This window comes from Bufo bufo, chromosome 11 (assembly GCF_905171765.1).
Source record: "Bufo bufo chromosome 11, aBufBuf1.1, whole genome shotgun sequence".
Taxonomy (NCBI): domain Eukaryota; kingdom Metazoa; phylum Chordata; class Amphibia; order Anura; family Bufonidae; genus Bufo; species Bufo bufo.
In genome coordinates this window covers 61,100,570-61,127,019 of record NC_053399.1, presented here as the reverse complement: position 1 = coordinate 61,127,019, position 26,450 = coordinate 61,100,570, and positions in this window count along the sequence as shown.

The following is a 26,450-nucleotide window of genomic DNA, read 5'->3' as shown; positions in this document are numbered from 1 at the left end:
ATGTAAAACCAGTCCAGTAAAATCTGCCTTCCAAAAACCGTATGCCATTACTTTCCTTCTGAGCCCTGCTGTGTGCCCGTACAGCTGTTTACGACCACATATGGGGTGTTTCTGTAAACTACAGAATCAGGGCCATAAATATTGAGTTTTGTTTGGCTGTTAACCCTTGCTTTGTTACTGGGAAAATTGGATTAAAATGGAAAATTTGCTAAAAAATTGAAATTCTGAAATTTAATCTCCATTTGCCAATAACTCTTGTGGAACACCTAAAGGGTTAACGACGTTTGTAAAATCTGTTTTTAATACTTTAAGGGGTGTAGTTTCTTAGATAAGGGTCACTTTTATGGAGTTTCTACTCTAGGGTTGCATCAGGGGGCTTCAAATGGGACATGGTGTAAAAAACAACAGTCCAGCAAAACCTGCCTTCCAAAAACCGTATGGCATTCCTTTCCTTCTGCGCCCTGCCGTGTGCCCGTACAGCGGTTTACGTTCACATATGGGGTGTTTCTGTAAACTACAGAATCAGGGCCATAAATATTGAGTTTGGTTTGGCTGTTAACCCTTGCTTTGTAACTGGAAGAAATAATTATTAAAATGGAAAATCTGCCAAAAAAGTAAAATTTTGAAATTGTATCTCTATTTTCCATTAATTCTTGTGGAACACCTAAAGGGTTAACAAAGTTTGTAAAATCAGTTTTGAATACCTTGAGGGGTGCAGTTTATAGAATGGGGTCATTTTTGGGTGGTTTCTATTATGTAAGCCTCGCAAAGTGACTTCAGACCTGAACTGGTCCCTAAAGATTGGGTTTTTGAAAATTTCTGAAAAATTTCAAGATTTGCTTCTAAACTTCTAAGCCTTGTAACATCCCCAAAAAATTAAATATCATTCCCAAAATGATCCAAACATGAAGTAGACATATGGGGAATGTAAAGTAATAACTATTTTTGGAGGTATTACTATGTATTATAGAAGTAGAGAAATTGAAACTTGGAAATTTGCAATTTTTTCAAATTTTTTGTAAATTTGGTATTTTTTTTATAAGTAAAAATGAATTTTTTTTACTTCATTTTACCAGTGTCATAAAGTACAATATGTGACGAAAAAACAATCTCAGAATGGCCTGGATAAGTGAAAGCGTTTTAAAGTTATCAGCACTTAAAGTGACACTGGTCAGATTTGAAATGGCCTGGTCCTTAAGGTGAAATAAGGCTGAGTCCTTAAGGGGTTAAGGACCCTTAAAACTAGCCAAGTTGGCCTGTGCAAGGGTGGTGCCCATCACCTGATAAATGAGCAAACGCTCTTCATCAGGTGAAAGCATTGGTGATGTGGCACTCAAAATCATAATTTTTAGGCAGCATATCATCCTGTGTCAGCGGCAATCTTCTGCCCAGGAACCATCAATGTGTATGGGTACGAGAGATCAAAGTAGTGTGCTGTCCGCATCCGCACTTCCGTTCCGCGGCCCTGCAAATAAATAGAACATGTCCTATTCTTGTCTCCAGCCACGGACAAGAAAAAGCATTTCTATAACAGTGCCCGGCCATGTGCGGTCTCCAAAATGCGGAACGCACATGGCTGATGTCCGTGTTTTGAGGATCCGCAATTTGTGGACCGCAAAACAGTTGCAGATGTGTGAATGGACCCTTAATAGTATTTTATAACAAGCGTACTTGCACATCTGTGACATGGTATGCTGGGGGTTGTGGTTTCACAGCAGCTGGACAGCCACAGGTTGTAGTTATCTGCTTTATTTCTTCTTACCACTGTAAGTGAAACCCCTGCCAGGCACATTTAATAAGGTCTTCACATAACTACCATAGGGTACTGTTAAAACGTATCAAAATCCATATACAAAAATCCGTTCTGTCTACCTGTGCTGCATGACCTGCAGTGAGCAAGGTCTGACCTCCTCTAGGTGTTGAGGCAAAGGCATTTAAAGCATTTTACTCTCTTTATCATGTTTAAGCGATGCCAAGGTTAATAAATTATGACTGTTTACAGCTCACCCTAAGCGTCTTCTTTTTCTACTTCAGTGGCAGATCGTAAGTATTAGATACCATTCCCGGCTGCACCTTGTACCAGGCAGTGAAGGCCTTTTTACATGTATGAATTATGAATGATGAAAAATATCAAAATTATCAAAGATCAAAATTATTATGACTGAATAGTGTGAATGTGTAGAAGAGTAAACCATAAACTATCAAAATGCAATTCATCTTTGGTGAGAATTATCCACAGACTTGTTACTAACCACCCTAAGGCAACTGTACACGTGTATTAGATGAAGTGCAACGATACATGTCTGTCATATTTTACATCTTTCCTCCTCTAACATCATTTCTGTAAATGTATGGGAAGGAACAATACAAGTCACCCGTACATACTAATTGATAAAACACTGGGTAACACTGACATGGAAAAGGACTTAGGCCTCTTTCACACGGGCGTTGCGGGTGCGTTGCGGGACAATGCGCGATTTTTCTGCGCGAGTGCAGATCATTTTAATATGCTTTGCACTCGCGTGAGAAAAATCGGCATGTTTGGTACCCAGACCCAAACCCAGACTTCTTCACAGAATTTCGGGTTTGGGATCGGTGTTGTGTAGATTTTATTATTTTCCATTATAACATGGTTATAAGGGAAAATAATAATAATTAATAAAGTAAATTAGGGATGAAGGGGTTAAAAAGTAAAATAAAAAATAATGAAACTCACCTCATCCACTTGTTCGCACAGCCCAGCTCGCCTTCTTTCTTCTTCTTTGAGGACCTGGGAGGAAAAGAACCTTTGGTGATGTCACTGCGCTCATCACATGGTCCATCACATGGTTCATCACCTGTTGTTGCCTTGCCCCTTTTTTTTCCTAATTGTAAACCACCCAGAGAGGGTGGGTCAAGTTTTTAAAGCACAAGCGTCCAAGGAAGGCAGCAGGCGACCAGCAATTACCCACTCCCGTACTGCTGTCCTCGCTCGGCTTTCCACCTTCCAAGGTTGGGTCAGTGACCTCATCGTCCACCACCTCCTCTTCCACTTCCTCACTCTGATCATCCTCTTGATTTGTTGACCTAACCACAGCCTCAGTGATTTACAACTGTGTCTCATCCTCTTCATCAAACTCTTGAGACAGTAATTGCGATTGATTCATTGGCAACTGTGTCTCAGTTAAACACTAATTGCCGTTCCTCACCGTCATGTTCTTGTGACTGTGGATGCTCATGAGGTTGGGAATCATGGCACAAGTTCTCATATCCCTCTTTAACCGTGCTTGGCGAGAGGGCCAAATCCAGTAATGGCGATGAAAAGAGCTCCTCGGAATATCCGAGTGTGGGATCACTTGTTTGGCCAGACTCTCCATGGTGGGAGGAAGGAGGATCAGGGTGAGGATTCTGTTGACCAGACTCTTGGCTACTGAGACTGGACTTGGTGGAATACAGGGTGGTGCTTAACCGACTGGAAGCATTATCTGCTGCAATATAACCGACCACCTGGTCGCCCTAGTCTAACTTCAAGAGTTTTGTCCTGCAACACCCTGCAAACTGGGACATGAAGCTAGGTATCGTGGATGATTGTTTTTCTTGTTCTCTGGCAGCAGGCACAGTTTCAACGCACCCAGGGCTGCGGCCTCTGTGTGCATCATCAGCATCACAGCCACTTACCTGTCCCTTAATGCTCACCTTCTTCATATTAAATGTTATATGCACGCTTGACACACAAGATGTGGCACAGATGTCACAGTTCACAGCAAGCACAGTATATGGAAAAAGTACGTAAAAGTATGGAAAAAGGAAAATAGATTTCACTTATATTTTTTCTATCTCTGGCCCTGACACACAGAAGGTATTGCACAGATGTCACAAGTCACTGCAGACACCCTCTATAGAAAAAGTATGGAAAAGTATGGAAAAAATATACTAGTTTTCACTTATATTTTTCCTATCTCTGGCCCTGACACACAGAAGGTATTGCTCAGATGTCACAAGTCACTGCAGACTCCCTCTATAGAAAAAGTTCTGAAATGTATGAAAAAAAAAATTTGATGGCTATATTATATTGCTGCCACCACACACAATAGTCCTTAAAAGGAATTTTGGGCCTTTGAAACATTTTTGTGAACTAAATAGATTGCGATCACACTCCCTACACTGTCTGTCCCTTCCTCAGCACAGTTCTCCTTGACTAATAATGAGCCGAACACGCGCCATCGGGTGCTATATAGCACCCGATCACATGTTCCGTCCAGCTAATCACTGTAATGCCAGTAACCAACAAGGCTACAGCATTACAGTGATGGCAGTACTTACCTGCACGTTTATTGGCTGCATAGCAGCCAAGAAACGTGCGTGGAGGAGACTTAAGCATGGCGCTCAAGCACATGCGGTACTCGGTCAAGTACCGGCATGTGCCAAGCATAGCAATGCTAGAGCCGAACAGCAGTTCAGCTGAGTATGCTCGTTCAACACTAATCTATTGGTCCTTATTGGACAAGTTAAACAATGTTCCTAGTCCTGTCAATGACAATTACTCAATATTTGTGGAATGTAAAAGACAATTTTTATGAAAATCCCATTGTGGGTGAAAAAGTCAGGTCCGGCCTAAGGGGTGTGCAAATGAAGTGGTTACACAGGGAGCACCAGCTCTATTTCAGCTGATAGGGACAGATCACATAATCTAGCACATAAGGTTAGTGTAGCAGCAGTATTACTTAGACATATGTCACAACCAGACAGCTGAGAAGCTCTGACAGGAGCCGTTCAGATCCTCCCCCTTGAGTTTCTTTGTTTTGGTTTCTGTTCCTCACCTCGTTAGGCTATCTCAGCTGTCATGCAGTCAGACTCATTACCTCCCTTTAAATTCTTCCCCATAAGGTAGTAGGGTGCGGCTGATACAACTTCCTGGAATGTGTGTGCATGCTGTCCTCAGCTCCCAGCTCCCAGTTCCCAGTCGTCTGCAGATAAGTTCTGTTTATGTATTTATGATTTTCTGTTGTCTGGATTCAGGTGACCCTGACTCCCTCCGTGTCTGTGTAGGGAGCCGGTGGTCGTGTCCCCTCACTATTGTAGGGCCTTTAGGTTAAGATAGCCGAGGTACGTGGATATGCGCCCATTCACCTTTGGAGTGGTCGCATAGGCTGAGCAATAAGGGAGAGCGGCAGGTCGATTGCAGGGGTCTCCCTTTTTGTTCCTTAGTTGTGGATCCAGTGAGTCATCGTTTGTATTTGTATCATCTTGTTTCCTGTACACCATCCGTGACATTATCAGCCGCCAAAACCGTCTCAAGCATGGATCCGGTTACACTTTTGGCTGAACGCTTTCAGGGTCTTTCTTTGGAGGTAGCTGATCTCCGTAAGACTTTTTCTCAGTTTCAAGTGACCGGTTCAGCTTGCGTTCATGGAGTTTGTGCTGAGCCTAAGATTTCGCTCCCGGATACGTTTTCCGGGGGTAGTGAGAATTTTGTACGTTTTAGAGAGGCTTGCAAACTCCATTTTCGCCTTCTTCCCCATTCTTCCGGTGATGAAGAACGAAGGGTGGGCATCATTATATCGCTGCTCAGAGGTAATGCTCAGTCCTGGGCCTTTTCGCTGCCGGAGGGGGCACGGCCCCTCCGTTCAGTGGATGAATTCTTTTTAGCTCTGGGTCAGATATATGATGATCCGGATCGTATTGCTCTGGCTGAGTCTAGACTACGTCTGTTATGCCAGGGTAAACAATCCGCAGAGATATACTGCTCAGAATTTCGGAGATGGGCAGCAGATACGGGTTGGAATGATGCTGCACTCCGAAGTCAATTTTGCTATGGTCTTTCTGAGGGATTGAGAGATGCATTTGCCTTTCATGAAAGACCTACCTCCTTGAATTCTGCTATGTCTCAGGCTGTTCGTATTGACAGGCGTCTTAGAGAAAGAGCAGAGATCTCTCCTTCTTGTCATGCTCAGTCCCGGGACAGTGCAGCGGTGTCATTCTGTGCACAGGGGTCTCAGTCGCTATCAGCCCCTTCTGAGCAGGAGCCCATGCAGCTGGGGTTGATTGCCTCTGACAATAGAAGATTCAGCCCGCAGGGGAGGGTTTGTTTTTGTTGTGGAGGTATAAATCATCTGGCAAATGTTTGTCCCTCTAGGAGATTCAGGCAGTTTTCTGGGAGTAATAAAGAGACAAAAAGGAAGAAATCTTTTAAGAATATTCCGTCTGTTACTATTGGCAGGGTTGAGGCGGAAATTGAAGATTTTTCTTTTGCTTGTAGTTCCCGTTTTGTCCTGCCTGCTAGGGTGGCGCTAGAGAGCAAGAGCATTTTTTGTGAGATTTTTGTGGATAGTGGAGCAGCTGTCAACCTCATTGATAACCAATTTGCAATAACTCATGGTTTCCAGGTATGCACTTTGGGAAAAGATATTCCTGTTTTTTCTATTGATTCAGCTCCACTTTCTCAGAAATCATTAAAGGGCATAGTTCACAATATCCGTTTAATTGTGAATGATGCTCATGTTGAGGATGTGTCATGTTTCGTCCTTAGCGGTTTGCCTACTCCTCTAGTGTTGGGGCTACCCTGGCTCACTAAACATAACCCCACCATTGATTGGCAAGCGAGGCAAATAAATGGTTGGAGTAACTTTTGCAGAGAGAATTGCCTCATAACATCTATTTCTGAGGTTTCTACTAAAACTGTACCACCTTTCCTCTCTGAATTTTTGGATGTTTTCTCTGAGAGTGGAGTTCAGGGTTTACCTCCGCACAGGGAGTATGATTGCCCTATTGATCTCATCCCAGGTGCCAAGCTGCCTAAATCTCGTTTATACAATCTTTCCCAACCTGAGAGGGTCGCGATGCGTGCTTATATCTCTGAGAGTCTGAGAAAAGGACACATACGACCCTCAAAGTCACCTGTTGCCGCTGGTTTTTTCTTTGTTAAGAAAAAAGATGGTTCTTTAAGACCTTGTCTGGATTTCAGGGAGCTGAACAGTATCACTATTCGTGATCCGTATCCGCTTCCTCTAATCCCGGATTTGTTTAACCAGGTTGTTGGGGCGAAAGTCTTTTCCAAATTAGACCTAAGAGGGGCATACAACCTGGTTAGGGTCAGAGAAGGAGACGAATGGAAGACGGCTTTCAATACCCCTGAGGGCCATTTTGAGAATTTAGTTATGCCTTTTGGTTTGATGAATGCCCCAGCCGTTTTTCAGCATTTCGTCAACAGCATTTTTTATCATTTAATGGGAAAATTTGTATTAGTGTATTTGGATGACATTTTGATTTTTTCTCCTGATTTCAAGACTCATAAGGAACACTTATGTCAGGTCTTACTCATCCTGCGGGAGAATAAATTATATGCGAAACTGGAAAAATGTGTTTTTGCGGTTCCAGAGATCCAATTTCTGGGGTTTCTTGTCTCCGCTTCTGGTTTTCGCATGGACCCCGAGAAGGTTCGCGCTGTGCTTGAGTGGGAGCTTCCTGAGAATCAGAAGGCGCTGATGCGTTTTTTGGGCTTTGCTAATTATTACAGGAAATTTATTTTGAATTATTCCTCTGTTGTTAAACCACTTACGGATATGACCAGAAAGGGGGTAGATTTTTCTTCCTGGTCGGTAGAGGCGCGTAAGGCCTTTTCTAATATCAAGGAGAGTTTTGCTTCCGCTCCCATCCTAGTACAACCTGATGTTTCGTTACCCTTCATAGTTGAGGTTGATGCTTCTGAGGTAGGGGTGGGTGCGGTCTTGTCTCAGGGTTCCTCTCCTGCCAAATGGCAACCGTGTGCCTTTTTCTCAAAGAAGCTCTCCTCCGCAGAGAGAAATTATGATGTGGGAGATAGGGAATTGTTGGCCATCAAGTTGGCTTTTGAGGAATGGCGCCATTGGCTAGAGGGAGCCAGACACCCTATTACCGTGTTTACTGACCATAAAAATCTGGCCTACTTGGAGTCAGCCAAGCGTCTGAACCCGAGACAGGCCAGATGGTCTTTGTTCTTTTCAAGGTTTAATTTTGTTGTTACGTTCCGCCCTGGGGTTAAGAATGTGAAGGCAGATGCCCTGTCACGTTGTTTCCCGGGAGGTGGGAATTTTGAAGACCCGGGTCCCATTTTAGCTGAAGGTGTGGTGGTCTCTGCTCTTTTTCCTGAATTGGAGGCAGAGGTGCAGGCAGCCCAGTCAGAAGCTCCTGATCTTTGTCCTCCTGGGAGGTTGTTTGTGCCTCTCGCTTTGAGACACAAGATTTTTAAAGAACACCACGATACGGTCCTTGCTGGGCACCCGGGGACAAGAGCCACACTGGATCTCATTGCTCGGAGATTCTGGTGGCCTGCGCTTCGTAAGTCGGTTGAGGGTTTTGTGGCAGCTTGCGAGACTTGCGCTCGTGCCAAGGTCCCTCATTCACGGCCATCAGGTCCTCTCCTTCCTTTGCCCATTCCTTCCCGTCCTTGGACACATCTGTCCATGGACTTCATAACGGACTTGCCTCGTTCCTCGGGGAAGTCTGTGATTCTGGTGGTGGTGGACCGTTTTAGCAAAATGGTGCATTTTATCCCTTTTCCTGGTTTGCCCAATGCTAAGACGCTGGCGCAGGCATTTGTTGACCACATTGTCAAATTGCATGGGATTCCTTCAGACATAGTCTCTGATAGGGGCACGCAGTTTGTTTCCAGATTCTGGAAGGCTTTCTGTTCTCGCTTGGGGGTTCGCTTGTCATTCTCTTCTGCTTTCCATCCGCAGTCGAATGGCCAGACAGAGCGTGTCAATCAGAATCTGGAGACATATCTGCGCTGTTTTGTGGCGGAGAATCAGGAGGATTGGTGTTCTTTTTTGTCCCTTGCTGAGTTTGCTTTAAATAACCGTCGTCAGGAGTCCTCTGATAAGTCACCATTTTTTGGTGCATATGGGTTTCATCCGCAGTTTGGGACTTTCTCTGGAGAGGGCTCTTCTGGTTTGCCTGATGAGGACAGATTCTCCTCGTCGTTGTCATCTATTTGGCAAAAGATTCAGGATAATCTAAAGAACATGAGTGAGAGATATAAGCGTGTGGCGGATAAGAGACGTGTGCCTGGTCCGGACCTGAATGTTGATGATTTGGTGTGGCTGTCTACCAAGAATATCAAATTGAAGGTTCCCTCCTGGAAGTTGGGTCCTAGGTTTATTGGGCCTTACAAGATCCTCTCTGTCATCAATCCTGTTGCCTACCGTCTTGATCTTCCTCAGACTTGGAAGATCCATAATGTTTTTCATAAGTCCTTATTGAAACCTTATGTTCAACCTATTGTACCCTCGCCTTTGCCTCCTCCTCCGATTATTGTTGATGGAAATCTTGAATTTCAGGTCTCTAGGATTGTGGATTCTCGTCTTGTCCGCGGTTCCCTCCAGTACCTCGTTCATTGGGAGGGTTATGGTCCTGAGGAGAGGATGTGGGTCCCAGTGACGGACATTAAGGCCTCTCGCCTCATCAGGGCTTTCCATAGGTCCCATCCTGAGAAGGTGGGCCCTGAGTGTCCGGAGTCCACTCCTAGAGGGAGGGGTACTGTCACAACCAGACAGCTGAGAAGCTCTGACAGGAGCCGTTCAGATCCTCCCCCTTGAGTTTCTTTGTTTTGGTTTCTGTTCCTCACCTCGTTAGGCTATCTCAGCTGTCATGCAGTCAGACTCATTACCTCCCTTTAAATTCTTCCCCATAAGGTAGTAGGGTGCGGCTGATACAACTTCCTGGAATGTGTGTGCATGCTGTCCTCAGCTCCCAGCTCCCAGTTCCCAGTCGTCTGCAGATAAGTTCTGTTTATGTATTTATGATTTTCTGTTGTCTGGATTCAGGTGACCCTGACTCCCTCCGTGTCTGTGTAGGGAGCCGGTGGTCGTGTCCCCTCACTATTGTAGGGCCTTTAGGTTAAGATAGCCGAGGTACGTGGATATGCGCCCATTCACCTTTGGAGTGGTCGCATAGGCTGAGCAATAAGGGAGAGCGGCAGGTCGATTGCAGGGGTCTCCCTTTTTGTTCCTTAGTTGTGGATCCAGTGAGTCATCGTTTGTATTTGTATCATCTTGTTTCCTGTACACCATCCGTGACAACATAGCACTGGTATTTGATCATGTATGTATCTGTTATCTGGGCACTGTATGATGGTATTTTTTCATATGGTTTTCTGAGCCATTATGTTACACATGACTGAATGTGCAAATGGAAATCTATGTTTGATTATACTGGTGAAAATCATCTAATTAAACTTGGTTTCAAACCACTAATCATAGGTTGTTTAAAAATTTGCTATGTGTAAATATAGCTTAAAGCTGTTCACCAGGGCTGTGGTGCTAGAGCGAGCCCTGCTACCTCTTCCTCGGCCTTTGATGCCACATCGATCATATGGCCTTTCTACAACTCAGCTGCGTTCAAGTGAATGGAATTGAACTGCAGTATCAAACATAGCCAATATAAAATGTATGGCGCTGTGCTTGGTACACTAAGAAGAGTCCACAACATGTGTCTGACCGCTGTGTCCTCTTTAAGCAGCTGATCAAAAAGGTGATCGGGAGTCGGACCCTTACAGATCATATATTGAGGGACTGTCTGGAGTTAAGACATCAATATTTAGGTCCTGGACAACCCTTTAAGTTGATAGATGTGTTGAGGCTTCTTGTCCCCTAAGGCTTAAAGAGGTTCTCCGCTTTATTTATATTAATAACGTATACTCAGGATAGGTGATTAATATCATATCAGCGGGGGGGCTAACTCCTGGCACCCCCGCCGACCAGATCAGCTGTTTGAAGAGAAAGATACAGTACCTTCTCTTCTCTGTTTACCTGCTCAACGTCGCAACTGCAGCTGTGAGCAGTATAATTACAACAACGGCGTCCCTATTCACTTCAGTGGGGCAGCTCCCATCTATTCAAGTGAATAGGAAGGTGCTTCAGTTGCGACGGTGAGCAGGTAAACAGAGAAGAGAATGCAGTGCTTGCATGAGAGCTGCTCTCTCTTCAAACAGCTGATAGACAGGGGTGCGGAGAGCTGGCCCCCCGCTGGTCTGATATTGATGACCTATTCTGAGGACACATCATCAATAAAAAAAACAACAATCCCTTTAAGACTTGGGGGACAAGCACCTCAGCACCTCTACCAAGGAGTCGGCCCCCCATTGAGGATAGGTCATCAATCAAAAAAATGCAGACAACCCCTTTAAGCAGATCAGGTACTGCCTAAAACTTTTGTTCTTTAACCCTTAAGGACCAGACAGATTTTTGCAAATCTGACATCTGTCACTTTATGTGGTGATAACTTTAAAACGCTTTTACTTATCCAAGACATTCTGATTGTTTTCTCGTCACATATTGTACTTCATGACAGTGGCAAATTTGAATCAAAATATTTCATTTTTATTTATAAAAAAAATACCAAATTTACAAAAAAATAGAAAAATTTGCAACTTTCCACATTTCAATTTCTCTGCTTTTAAAACAGATAGTTATACCTCATATAATAGTTATTACTTTATATTTCCCATATGTCTACTTCATGTTTGGATCATTTTGGGAATGCCATTTTATTTTTTGGGCAATTATGGCGAAAAAAGATAGGAAGGCGCTCATAGGGTAGTAAGTTCGATAAAAAATGCATGAAAGTTAGACATCAAGGGTTGTGCTCACCTTATGGTGAGGAATGATATGGAACACAATGGGGAGAGTTTTGTGTACTATAACAGTACCTGATCAACGCGTTTCAGAGTCAATATACTCCTTTTTCAAGTCTGTGGGGTCCATGCTGAGGCTTCTAGCGCGGCCTACAAGCATCAGCACGGACCCCCACAGACTTGAAAAAAGAAGTATATTGACTCCGAAACGCGTTGTCACTCATCAATAAAAGATCCTTTATCTATCTACTGAGGTCGTGTCATTGCGTCAGAAGGTATCAATTGGTGTACTGTTATAGTACACAAAACTCTCCCCATTGTATTTTATTTTTTGGGGACGTTAGAAGGCTTAGAAGTTTAGAAGCAAATCTAAAACCCACTTTTTAAGGAGCAGTTCAGGTCTGAAGTCACTTTGTGAGGCTTACATAATAGAAATGACCCCATTTTAGAAACTAAACCCCTCAAGGTATTAAAAACTGATTTTACAAATGTTGTTAACCCTTTAGGTGTTCCACAAGAATTAATAGAAAAAAGAGAGGAAATTTCAGAATTTCATTTTTTTGGGCAGATTTTCCGTTTTAAATTTTTTTTTTCCTGCTAACAAAGCAAAGGTTAACAGCCAGACAAAACTCAATATTTATTGCCCCGATTCTGTAGTTTACAGAAACACCCCATATGTGGTCGTAAACTGCTGTATGGCCACACGGCAGGGCGCAGAAGGAAAGGAACGCCATATGGCTTTTGGAAGGCAGATTTTGATGGACTGTTTTTTTGAAGCCTCCCTGTTGCACCCCTAGAGTAGAAACTCAAATAAAGTGACCCCATTTTAGAAACTACACCCCTCAAGGTATTCAAAACTGATTTTTCAAACTTTGTTAACCCTTTAGGTGTTCCACAAGAATTAATTGAAAATGGTCGTAAACTGCTGTACAGGCACACAGCAGGGCACAGAAGGAAAGGAGCTCCATATGGCTTTTGGAGGGCAGATTTCACTGGGATAATTTTAACTTGCCATGTCACATTTGAAGACCCCCTGATGCACACCTAGAATAGAAACTCATACCACATTTTGGAAACTACGGGATAAGGTGGCAGTTTTGTTGGTAATATTTTAGGGTACAGATGATTTTTGGTTGCTCTATATTACAATTTTTGTGAGGCAAGGTAACAAAAACATATCTGTTTTGGCACAGTTTTTATTTTTTGTTATTTACAACGTTCATCTGACAGGTTAGATCATGAGCTATTTTTATAGAGCCGGTTGTTACGGATGCGACAATACCAAATATGACTACTTTTTGGTTGTCTGTTTCAGTTTTCCATAATAAAGCATTTTTGGAAAAAAATATGTTTTAGTGTCTCCATATTCTGAAAGCCATAGTTTTTTGGGTGACTGTCTTATTTAGGGCTTATTTTTTTCAGTATGAGATGACGATTCGATTGGTACTATTTTGGGGTGTGTATGACTGATCGCTTGCTATTACACTTTTTGTGATGTAAATGGCTTTTTGATACCATTATTATAATTTTTTTACGGTGTTCACCTGAGGGGGCTAGGTCATGTGATATTTTTCTAGAGCAGGTCGTTACGGACGTGGCAATACATAATATGTATACTTTTTTTATTTATTTAAGTTTTACACAATAACAGCATTTTTTAAACAAAAAAAAATCCTATTTTAGTGTCTCCATAGTCTGAGAGCCATATTTATTTTTATTTTTTGAGTCCCAAATACAAAAGTAAATCTAGGCCATTGTGCTTTGGTACAATTGCCAATATGTGACAGTCGCTGATGTGACAGGTACAATGCATTGTAAAAAAAACTTATAATATGAAATTATTATTTCTATTAATGTAGCGTGAAATAGGTAGAATGATTTCTATCATTAGAGGAATGTACAATATTTTTCATATAGTTCCTTTTTTATTTTTTGGATTCTGAATGTATAAAATCGCATGACAACAAAGGAACACATTTACTAAATGTTATAATAAAAATAACTAAAGAAATCCCATAAACTCCCGTCTTCTCAATGTACAGAAATTATCACTGCTATGTATTGTTTCTATATCCGATGACTCTTACTGTGACTTAATGTCACAGTTACATCTTGCACTTCATGATATTTCACCAGAGAAAATTAAACCCCTGCAATATCAATGGGCAACAGTGAAGCTGATCCAGTTGTCACACATGCTGAAAATCAAGATATCCCTTGCCACCTACTGCATAAGACCAGTAGGTGGCAGACTTGCCAACAAGAAGTCCACACTGTGAGGCTTCAGAGGGAGTCCAAAGTGAGTCAGCGCTGTTATTAAACTGCTAAAATGATATTTACACTGAGACTCTTCCAGGGGCTCAATTAATTAACTAAAATGATAGTAATGTGAAGATGAAAGCTGATTTCCTATTGGCTTCATGAGCAGAAGCTGAATTATATAGAAGGTGGAAAAAGCACTGAAATGCTGAAGTCACACAACTATCGATAAGCCCTCAAGTCACCAGGTCTCACACATGCCAGCCTTTGATGAGCGACTGTGCAAGAGTCATCTCCCTCATATCTGCATATTGCACTGCCTTACACATATAAGATCCCCTATCTGCATTGTATTTCCGGTTTCAGGTGAAATGGTCATTGTTTTTTTTTTTTTCAGATTATTATTTAACGAACACTCTACACATAACTTATCATGGATGCAGCAGCAAATGTGGCATGTCTGACCTCTCAAGGTGTAAGATAGTGTTGATCAGTACAAAAAAAAAGGATAACAGTATCACTGCTGATTGCACTCCAGATCTTCTCCATAATTCACCCGGCATCCCTGGAACTCAACTCCAATCACTGGACGGCCTCAATTCATGGGGGTCAATATGTTATTACAGAATAGTGGCATTGCAATTGAATACATTACTTGGCATTTTGCTCCACAATGGAACTAAAGATGAATGGTCCCTGACACTGATGTCCCTTTATTTCTCTCTTGTTACTCCAGTTTGTGAATTAGAGTCAGGATACCCATCAGTCCACCAATAATCACAGTAGGAGATGCTCATTGATTGAAGCTACAGTACAGTAATCCATAACATTTCCATAGTTTTATGGTCATCAGAATGTATTCACATTTCCTGGTAGACACTTGGAGATGATGGTCAGGTTCTCTTCTCAGACTTACAATACAATCAAATAACATTATCTAATCACCGTCTAAAGCTGCATTTACACAAGCCAAAAAATCGTCCAGATTATCGGGAATGACTGTTCCTGTGAATGGTCGTTCCAGACAATCCGCCCATGTAAATGCGCCACTGTTCGCCCATTGACCGAGCAAAACGGTCGTTCATCAGATGATCCTGTCGTTCATGCAGACACCACCGATCATAGTTTCTGGGCAGCAGATTGTGTGGTCTAAACAGCAATTTGCTGCTCAGATACCATGATTCTGTATGAGGATGAGGGATTGCAATAGCGATCCTATCGTCCTTATAATGTGAAAGAGATCGATGCACGCAGGGGTGCACCACCAATGAGGCAAGGTGAGGCGATCGCCTGAGGCAGCACCAGGTAGGGGCAAGAGGAAGGCAGCAGAAGGGCCATGGCCAATGAACGTTTTCATTGTGGCTAAGAGGTTAGGTTTAGAAATTGACATGGGGGGGAGTGCCGTTTCAGTTTTCGCCTCAGGCAGCAGAAAGGCTAGGTGCACCCCTGGCTGCATATAAATAAAGAGGTCTCCTTCACTGAGCGAGGGAAGGAATGCTTTCCTCCTGACAATTGGCTGCAGAATAGTCCTGTGAAAATCCACCTTAAGGGCTCATGCACACAAACGTGTGGGGCCCGTACCGCAAACAGCGTGTCTGGAATATACAGGCCCCGACCATGTGTGCTCCATATCACAGATGAAATCCTCAAGATATGGAGCAGTGCGAAGTGGAGGCACAGAGCTAAAACACTATGGAGCGCTAGAAGTGGGATTTTGGTCCGTTCTTCTGCACCGCAAAAAAATAGAACACTTTTTATTATTTTGCGCTGTGGACTGAATGTTGCGGATTGTGGACCTATTCAAGTGAATGGGTCCGCATCTGCAAACGGCAGGCACACGGTCGATGCCCGTGCAATGTGGACTTCTTTTTGTGGTCCACAGCATGGGCACGTGCCGCACATGTTCATGTGCTTGAGCTCTAAGTTCAGTGAAGATACTTAAAGAAGTTCTACTTTTCTCTAATTAGCCCTTGGTACTAACCTGCGATTTACAGAGATCAACAGGAAAAGAAGTGGCCACATCCGTCGGAACCCGGGTGGAAGAGTTAGCAGTGTGTGAGCGCAGCAGGAATAGCGCAATTGGGGGAGCAAGGGATGGTAAATGTAACATATAACATATTAATCACTGAGCAGGTTTTCTATAAATGTTGCTATAATTACTACACTAATTATTATACATTTAGCTTATCTTTAACAGTAAGTATTGAGATTTAGGCAACATTAACCCTTGCACATCTGTGGGGTGTACTTTTCACATGAAATGAATCAGTCAATTATCAATATTTTGTAAAACAATTGCAGTGCCTTTTTGTTTCCTATTAAAGGCAAGGGGAAGAAATAATATGGAGCAGAGAATTAGGCCCCTTTCACACAAGTGAGTTTTCCGTCACGGCGCGATGTGTGAAGTAAACGCATAGCATCCGGACTGAATCCTGACCCATTCATTTCAATGGGTCTGTGTACACGAGCATCATTTTTCACGCATCATTTCTGTGTTCAGGAAACATCGCAGCATGTTCTATATTCAGCGTTTTGCACACAGCCCTGTTTCCATAGAAGTGAATAGGGCTTGTGTGAAAAACGGATTGCATCCAGATGCATTCCGAATGTAATGTATTTTTCACTGATGATTGCTAGGAGATGTAGTTTGTAATTCTTCAAAAACTGGTTTCATCAAAAACTGATTGCACCTGTGTGGAAAAAATGAAACACTGAACGCAATCGCAGACAAAACTGACTGCACTTGTGCGCAAAACCATCAGTGTTTTCCTGAACAGATCCTGACACAATCCGTATCACTGTTGTGAAAGAGGCCTAAGTCTTTTAGGCCTATTTACTAGTGATGAGCGGCAGCGGCAATATTCGAATTTGCAATATTTTGTGAATATTTGGTAGAATAATCGTCATATATTCGCAAATTTGAGAATATTTTCTTGATCGCGAAAAATAGGCAATGTAATATCCGCGTAATGCTCGCAAAATACAGGCGTGGGTCACTATAGCTACATTTTTCAAGCTGCTAGAAGTTTCCTGAGACTGGAGAAAATGGTTGGCACGGCAGAACATTACAATAGCTTTATATCCAGAGAGAGTGCTCCAATACGTGCAACTTCACATTTTATCTGACTACTTATTAGTGATTGGTGCACTAAGTATTGTTGTGAACTTGTGACATCACAGCACTATGGTCTCTTTCACACGGGCGTTGCGGGAAAATGTGCGGGTGCTTTGCGGGAACACCCGCGATTTTTCCGCATGAGTGCAAAACATTGTAATGCGTTTTGCACTCGCGTGAGAAAAATCGTGCATGTTTGGTACCCAAACCCGAACTTCTTTACAGAAATTCGGGTTTGGGATCGGTGTTCTGTAGATTGTATTATTTTCCCTTATAACATGGTTATAAGGGAAAATAATAGCATTCTGAATACAGAATGCATAGTAAAACAGCTCTGGAGGGGTTCAAAAATAAAAATAAAAATTTAACTCACCTTAGTCCACTTGATCGTGACCCGGCATCTCCTTCTGTCTCCTTTGTTGAATAGGACCTGTGGTGAGCATTAATTACAGGAACAGGACCTTTGATGACGTCACTCCGGTCATCACATGTACCATGGTGATTCACCATGGTAAAAGATTATGTGACGTACCATGTGATGACCGGAGTGACGTCATCAAAGGTCCTGTTCCTGTAATTAATGCTCACCACAGGTCCTATTCAACAAAGGAGACAGAAGGAGATGCCGACAGCGCGATCAAGTGGACTAAGGTGAGTTAAATTATTATTATTTTTTAACCCCTCCAGCGCTGTTTTACTATGCATTCTGTATTCAGAATAATAATGATCAGGTCTCCATCCCGATCGTCTCCTAGCAACCGTGCGTGAAAGTCGCACCGCATCCGCACTTGCTTGCGGATGCTTGCGATTTTCACGCAGCACCAGTCACTTCTATGGGGCCTGCGTTGCGTGAAAAACGCAGAATATAGAGCATGCTGCGATTTTCAAGTGATGCGTGAAAATCACCGCTCATGTGAACGGCCCCATAGAAATGAATGGGTCGGTATTCAGTGAGGGGGCAATGCGTTCACTCACGCATCGCATCCGCGCAGAATACTCACCCGTGTGAAAGGGGCCTATGTCTGTAGCATGTATGTATGGACAGCAGAATCTATCAGCTACACTATATCACTATCTAACCTACACTGACTATCTTCCACTAACTGTCTGTATTATATAAGCTAACTAACTAACTAAATAACTATCTATCTAATGACACAGGAAAGCACAGAGCACAGTAATAACACTGCTGTCTCTCTCAGATCTACAAAATACTGCATACAAGGGCTGCTGGGGAGGTTCTTATATAGTAAGGGGCAGGCAACTTTCCTATTGGTTGCTAGGGATGTTGCTAAGCTCAGACATTGCAGCCTTCTCATTGGCCCACAAGCAAGAAGGGAGGTTACTGATTTAAAAAAATCTAGAATATTCAAAATTACTAATATATATCACTATATTCTAAATATTTGCAAATTCTCGAAGCGCCGATATTCGCAATTAATATTCACGTTTTGAATATTCGCGCCCAACACTAATATTTACCAATCAATGTTTGTCTATGCTGTTGGGGTTTTGATGTTTATTTTTCTTTCGATGTAACTGATATAAATTGATGGACAGAGTTTCATTTTTAATATTTAATTTTTCCTTCTGCCAACCCAACCCCCTACCCTAGATTAGAAAATGATAGAAAAAATATGAATATATTTTTCAATGACTTGCTTGGATCCTGACTAAACTCATACAACTGCATTTATTTAGCCTCAGTTAACAGCCTACAGTAGTGAAACACACTCTACGCAATACAGGACGTAACCATAGCAACCACAATGGACGTATTCAATACACATCTCACTATATCTCACAATAATTGGTTTTATTTCAAAGTAATGTATTGGTTATTTTGTAACAGAACAACTTGAGGAATGGACACTTGATTTTTTTTTGCTCCATAAATTAATATTATGCAGTAGAGATAATATTCTGTATATAGTATATCCTGACTTATCTTAGGCCCCCAGACATGTAATGAAGTTGTTGTTTAGACTATATGGAAACTGCAATTCGCCTTGTCCTGTGCTCCAGATATAATAATTCTCAGTATCAGTTCTTGTTTTGCTGACTCTATTTGGTATCATCTGTCATTAAATCCCCCAAAATTAGATAACTCTGCCGCTTCTGCTCCGGCCTTTACAGCAAAATAAAAAAGTGAGCTGCAGAAAAAAGAAAATATCAGTGTATTATTTTTGAAATGCACCAGTTCACATAAAAAAAGCACAAACAAATATAAAATATATTCATATATTCATATATATATATATATATATACACTCACCTAAAGAATTATTAGGAACACCATACTAATACGGTGTTGGACCCCCTTTTGCCTTCAGAACTGCCTTAATTCTACAGGGGATTGATTCAACAAGGTGCTGATAGCATTCTTTAGAAATGTTGGCCCATATTGATAGGATAGCATCTTGCAGTTGATGGAGATTTGAGGGATGCACATCCAGGGCACGAAACTCCCGTTCCACCACATCCCAAAGATGCTCTATTGGGTTGAGATCTGGTGACTGTGGGGGCCATTTTAGTACAGTGAACTCATTGTCATGTTCAAGAAGCCAATTTGAAATGATTCGAGCTTTGTGACATGGTGCATTATCCTGCTGGAAGTAGCCATCAGAGGATGGGTACATGGTGGTCATGAAGGGATGGACATGGTCAGAAACAATGCTCAGGTAGCCCGTGGCATTTAAACGATGGCCAATTGGCACTAAGGGGCCTAAAGTGTGCCCAGAAAACATCCCCCACACCATTACACCACCATCACCAGCCTGCACAGTGGTAACAAGGCATGATGAATACATGTTCTCATTCTGTTTACGCCAAATTCGGACTCTACCATTTGAATGTCTCAACAGAAATCGAGACTCATCAGACCAGATGAGTGGTACCCGGTGGGGTCTTCTGCTGTTGTAGCCCACCTTTCTTTCCCATTCTGACATTCAGTTTGGAGTTCAGGAGATTGTCTTGACCAGGACCACACCCCTAAATGCATTGAAGCAACTTCCATGTGATTGGTTGACTAGATAATCGCATTAATGAGAAATAGAACAGGTGTTCCTAATAATTCTTTAGGTGAGTGTATACACACAATTAAAAATATTTGTAATAAAAACTAAATATAATGTTACTTTCAGATTATACATATTCTTAAATATGTTTAGAACTCAAAGAATGACAGAATAAAACATAAATTTTTAGACTGGTGCATTCTGGGATCTGGAGTATTTTTTAGTCGGGGATCCAGGAGGATCCCTTGTGGAGAGCCCCTTAAACACACCTTGAAATTGTCCCTTTGAACTGACAAAGGGCCAATCACACCAAAACAGCTGTCTGCAGATGAGGTGCTGGCTTGGCTAGAACCATAAGTTATGTCTCAAGGCTGGTTTAAAATGTCAAACATTGACTTACTGGATAGCTGCCTTTCAACTGGTTGGCACCAGAGGCTGAACTTTCTTTTCTTTTTTTCATTTTTTAAAAAGAACTAATTATCTATCTATTATCTGTCTATCATCTATCCATCCATCCGTCTAGCCATCTCACAGTGTCTGTCTAGCTAGAATAATTATTTTTGACATTCCATTATAAAACTAGCACTTCACAGACAAGGCCTCATCACTTAGCTGTCTTGATAAAAGTCACAATTGTTTTACTTGTTTTTTTTTTCTGGAAAGAATCTCATAGTCAATGACTAGTGTAAATTCCCAGCCCTTATTCTTGGAGAATATTAACAGGACATCTGTCTTCTCACTGCGGCTCATGTATGGGTGCGTTTCTTATATGCCTTTATCTCTGCTTGCCAAAAAAGAGATTTGGCTTTTCCTACACCTTCCAAATGTGAAAGTTACCACCTACCCTTGTTCATACAAAACTTTTTTCTGCTGTAAACAGACAGATGGGCTTTATAAATTTGACAGGCAATTTCACCACTTTTAAAAACCTGACTAGAAAGATGGCTTTCTCAAGCACTGTTGGGTGGGCAGCTTCAGCCAACACCAATGTGCACCAATTATCACATGCTAAACATCGCTCAGCAGGTAATACTGTTTAACATGGATAATATATTTTTTGCATATTATTTAAAGAGAATTTGTCACCACACAGATCTCTTTAAATTAGGACTCTGTTACATCCTCTAGTAACTTTAAGTATAGTGAGAACAGCTGCATTTACTGAATAGACTCCCAAACTCTCTCCCACAAGTAACTACAGTGATACCTCTCCAAAAAACAGCTCTTTGAGAAGACCAGTCCCTTAACTGGAACAGATTTCCTTGACAAATGTTTACTTCCACTATAAATTATTCATAGTGGCCACCTTGAGAAGACTGCCCCTCTGGAAGACCACTTTTCAATGCAATCTTGAGTGATTGCCTCAAAGAGGTTTCACAATATAGGCTCTTGCTGAGTGTTACACAATGCACCACCTTGATTAATGGACATACTACGACTCATGATTCAACGGTGGTTTTAGTCATTTGATCTCAATCAGACAAGAGGGACAGGTTTTTAACAGATAAAAGGGAGGATTTATCATGAGGAGAATATCTGAAGTCGGTTTTGCTTGAGTCTGTGTTGGAGTACTTTGTGCCACATTTATCAAATGTCACAGGTTGTTTGATAAATGTGCCTTTCCTTAAACCTAACCCTTCTGTCTAGATAAGCTACTCCAGTTTTCCTACTCCTGGAGTGAGATTGCGACTTTTTTTGTGACTTTTTAAAAAGTGTGAAATGTATTAATACCAGATCCGGTACCAAGTGTTCGGGAAAACCGTCCCCGGTTTCCCAGTTTGCGCATGCGCAGACCTTTAAAAATGCAAACAAGAATAAATACCGGATACGGTTTTCCGGATGACACCAGAGAGACAGATCCGGTGTTTCAATGCATTTGTCAGCCAGATCCGGAAACAAATGCTATACGTTTGCATACAGATTTCCAGATCCGGCAGGCAGTTCCATCAACGGAACTGCCGGCCGGAATCCAACAACGCAAGTGTGAAAGTACCCTTAGACGTTTTAAATAATTAAGTAAAATTTAAGTTTTATATTATTTAGTGTAAGGAGGTCCCTGGGTCAAACTGACTATAATATATATCATTAGTCAGACGTTCATACTAAAAAGTCACAGAATTTTGTGCAATTACTTACATAGCGAGTGCAAAGAGGTCGCAAAATCCCTATTTTGCGACTTTATGATGCCAGAATTACAGAGTGAAGGTATGATAAATCAGGGTGAAAGAGTCAATAAATGCTACACTTTCTTATGGGCCTGTGATCAAGAGCTTGGCAGGTGACAATATTTTGTGGACACAGAAGGCTGGTCTTAGGAAAGAGATCTGTCTAATTCTCTTTAGGTATCAATGATGATGAAAGATGAACAAACTATCACATACAAATTAAATTAGTAACAAGCAAAAAAGGTTTCAAAATTAAAGTTTGACAAAGGTGAGAAGGGGTATTCACAAAAGGCTAAACATGATTCATTGTCCCATTAATAAAATAGGTTGGAAAATATTATCAATTTACTGATGTTAATGGTTTATTGGTCAGGACCCCCCTTTAAATTGTTAAATGATGTCATGATGCCCCCTCCTCCAAAAAAAAACATAAAAAGGCCTCAGCCGTTGTTTTGGTCCGCATCCGAGCCGCAGTTTTGCCGGCTCGGATGCGGACCCATTCACTTCAATGGGGCCGCAAAACATGTCCGCCTCCATTGCTCCGTTCCGTCGCCCCGCCCCCAAAAAATAACATGTCCTATTCTTGTCCGCGCTTTGCAGACAAGAATAGGCAGTTATATTAAAGGCTGTCCGTGCCGTTCTGCAAATTGCGGAATGCGCACGGACGCCATCCGTTTTTTGCGGATCCGCGATTTGCGGACCGCAAAACACACCACGGTTGTGTGCATGTAGCCAAAAAAATTTTAAAAAAACATTTAGTTGTTTTTTTACCTGGATGCTGTTGGAGATGTCCTTCACTAGTACTGGCTTTCATCAGATGAGCATAAACAGCAAGATACTATATTGCTCTGCTTTTACAGTGAGTCAGAGCATGCACAGTTCCCCTTCACTTACATTGTATGGAGCCTGGAGCAGAACAGATAAAAGGTACTGTAGTTTCTCACAAGCAAGTCGGTACCTATTATAAGTCCTGATGAACCGGGGACAAAAAGACAGATGGTAAACAGCATGTGGATGTTTCTGTATGTTTTCTGAAGCTACGGGGTGTAGGGTTTTTCATTATATGACGTGGAAATTCAAATCTATAAAAGCAAGCACCATCTGACTTGAGTTATTCTGCAGAGAAGTCATTTCTTGTCACATATAAAAGTACATGGTGGTCAATGTTGGTTGACCGGAGCCCGAAGTGTTGTCAGTTGAGAGGGCTTATATCCCTCAGTTTTGTTTCATACGATCAACTGTGCATGAAGCTGTTAATAGAGCTGGTTACTGTTCACGCCAACGAAAACTTTTGACAGGGTCAACATGTTTCTTCCAAGATCCCATATGGTAACAAGTTCTGAAACATCATATTGTATCAGCATTCATTTTGAAGCTCAGTACAAACATATTTTTTATCAAAACATCCATCTTAGGGCTCGTTCACACGAACGTGTGATGCCATTTGCCGTATTGCGGACCGCATTTGCAGATCCGCAATACACGGGCACCGTTTCCTTGGCCATTCCGCATCACGGATGCAGACCCATTCATTTCAATGGAAGGGAACACTACGGAAGCACTACAGAGTGCTTTCTGGGGTTCCGTGCTTCTGCATCACAAAAAGATAGAACTTGCTCTATCTTTTTGCGGAACGGAAGGATTGCGGAACCATTCAAGTAAATGGGTCTGCGATCCCCATGCGCCTTCCCCATGGACGGTGCCCGTGCATTGCGGAACACAGCACGGGCTTCACATGTTTGTGTGAACGAGCCCTTAGGCCTCTTGCATACAAACGTATTTTCATTCTGTGTTCGTTCCGTTTGTTTGCGGACCGTATATGGAACCATTAATTTCAATGGGTTCGCAAAAAAACGGAAGACACTCCGTGTGCATTTCATTTCCGTATTTCCATTCCACAAAAAAAATAAAACATGTCCTATTATTGTCCGCATTTTTTGCGGATCCGTTTTTTGTGGACCACAAAATACATACGGTTGTGTGCATGAGGCCTTAGGCTATGAGATACACCATGATGCTTTGTGGCCAGTACTACTTAAGCAGTTATGTTAAAGGGCTTATACCATGAAAAACATAGTTAAATGTAGCCCATAGCTATAATCATTTTTTTTGTATTTAGGCTTATTGAAAAAATGCTTGTATTAAGCGAAGTAAAGCATTCAAAGCATAATTTGGTCCAAAGTTTAGGAAAACTTTCCTCACGCTTCGTGGTAACAAATTAGTTTTTCCTAAAATGGCGGCTGTACCTGTTACAAAGTGAAAGTAAGAAGCCCTGGAACACAAGAGCACCCATAATGCCGTACAGCCAGCCAATCAGCAAATAGCCCCCTGTGATGTCACAGCCCTATAAAAACCTCATGCCACATGGTATTCACCATTTTCCTGTGAGCTGTGTATAGGTAGAGATGTGGCAAGCGCTCATGTGCTAGGGACAGTGTTGCTGAAAGAGATTAATAGAAGAATATTGGAGAGGGAGACTGCAGGGAGACTGCAGGGAGGGTGCAGGGAGGGTGCAAGGAGACTGCAGGGATACTTATTCTGCATCAGTTTTATTAATTTATTCCTACAATTACTTATTTCTACATCAGCCGTAAACTAAGATATGTAATTCAATAATAATAAGATGGAAGCCTTTATTATTCCAGTGACAGCCTGCCAACCAATACCATCCAGTCTGCACCCCTTAGGGGGGTAAGGTCTTAATGATGACCATCCTCATATTTTTCTGGCTTTACTTCTTCCAAATCATCCTTCAAAGTCTCCATGTCCTAGAAAAGTCAGCAATATATAGAGGGAGGAGGAGCTGGATGTTCTTGATGACGTATTCTCATCAATATTAGATGATGAGGAAAAGGAGGAAAAGCAGATGGCAGGAGAAGGGCTCCCACCTGTAGGGCAGGAGAGCACTGGGGTTGGAAAAGTGGGTATGCCAGAGCTGATTAATATTCAGTGTTTACTGTCAAATAACCTGCAAGAGATTGCAGGACAGAACCACAATAATATGTATAATGTCTCCCCACCTAACCAGCTAAACCCCATACCAGCAATAGCCCCTGTTTAAAGGTGCCGTACGGCCATTAACAATGAAGACCGACTATACAGTGCGGTCTTCATTACTACATGAAAGGCAGCTGCGGGCTAATTATCTGCGCAGTACTTCAATGCAGCATCGCCGCAAGCTGCCCGCAGTACGGCGGCTCCGTGTGGCCGTACCTTAAGGCAGAGTGGCCTGGGTATGCCTGATTTATAGGGATTCTTGACAAATTAATTTGGAACGAACTGAATCTCTTGGATAACTTTGGTGAAGTTGCCAAGTTGAATTTTTCAAAACTTCATTCATCTGTAGTAGTAGTAGTATAGTAGAAGTAGTATAGTACAGTAAAATGCTACTTGCAGTTTCCTATTGAATATCCTTTCTGTGTTTACCCAAGTAAATATGCTGTGGTGGATGCAGATGCCCAGTCTTTTCCTGTCTCTGAACCACTGTATGGGGGATCACTGGTGCGGTAAGCTAGCTGTTTCTGATGCTACTCAGAATAGATACTAACCAAGTGATGAGAGTGATACAGCATTACTGTAAGTACTGTACAATTGTTCTCAAGAGGTCCTCTGAGGAGCAGTGAATATATTGCAACTTCAGAATGACCCGCTCACCACACCAGAAATGTTTCTGCATACTTGTTTGCAGTTTTATTTGGTAAAATTTTGGGTTACATACCGTTACATACACGTTTTGCGTTATTACTTTTTTGTAAAGGTGCTGTTAAAAACCACAATTTTGCCCTTTTTTTTTACAGGACACCCCCTGTTAGATAAACGGCACACTGATTTGGCACTGATTGTATAGTTCAGGCTCATTACAGTTGTAGTGATATATTTACATTTTATTATGTTTATTTTTTCCACAATAAAGCCTTTTTAAAGGGAAAATAGAACATTTTATCAAACTTTTTTTTTAGTACCACAAATTGCAATGCAAAGGGTTTATTTTTACCTGCCCCAAAAGAGACCATTTAGGGGCCAAAATGTCCTAATTTTGGCGAGTCAAATGTTGCAAACATGGGCCAAGTTTTAGTTGTATATGACAATCGAGAGTGATACTGAAATACAGATACATATTTAAAAATGTGTTGTCAAATGTAACAATTGTTGATCTAGATTTTTTTTGTTCTAGCTTTGTGCCTTTTTGAGGTATATTTGCACTTATTTATGTACATATATTGTTGGGCATTAGTTTAAAAATGACAGTCACAGTTTGACTCTTAGGCCTCTTTCACACGGGCGTTGCGGGAAAATGTGCGGGT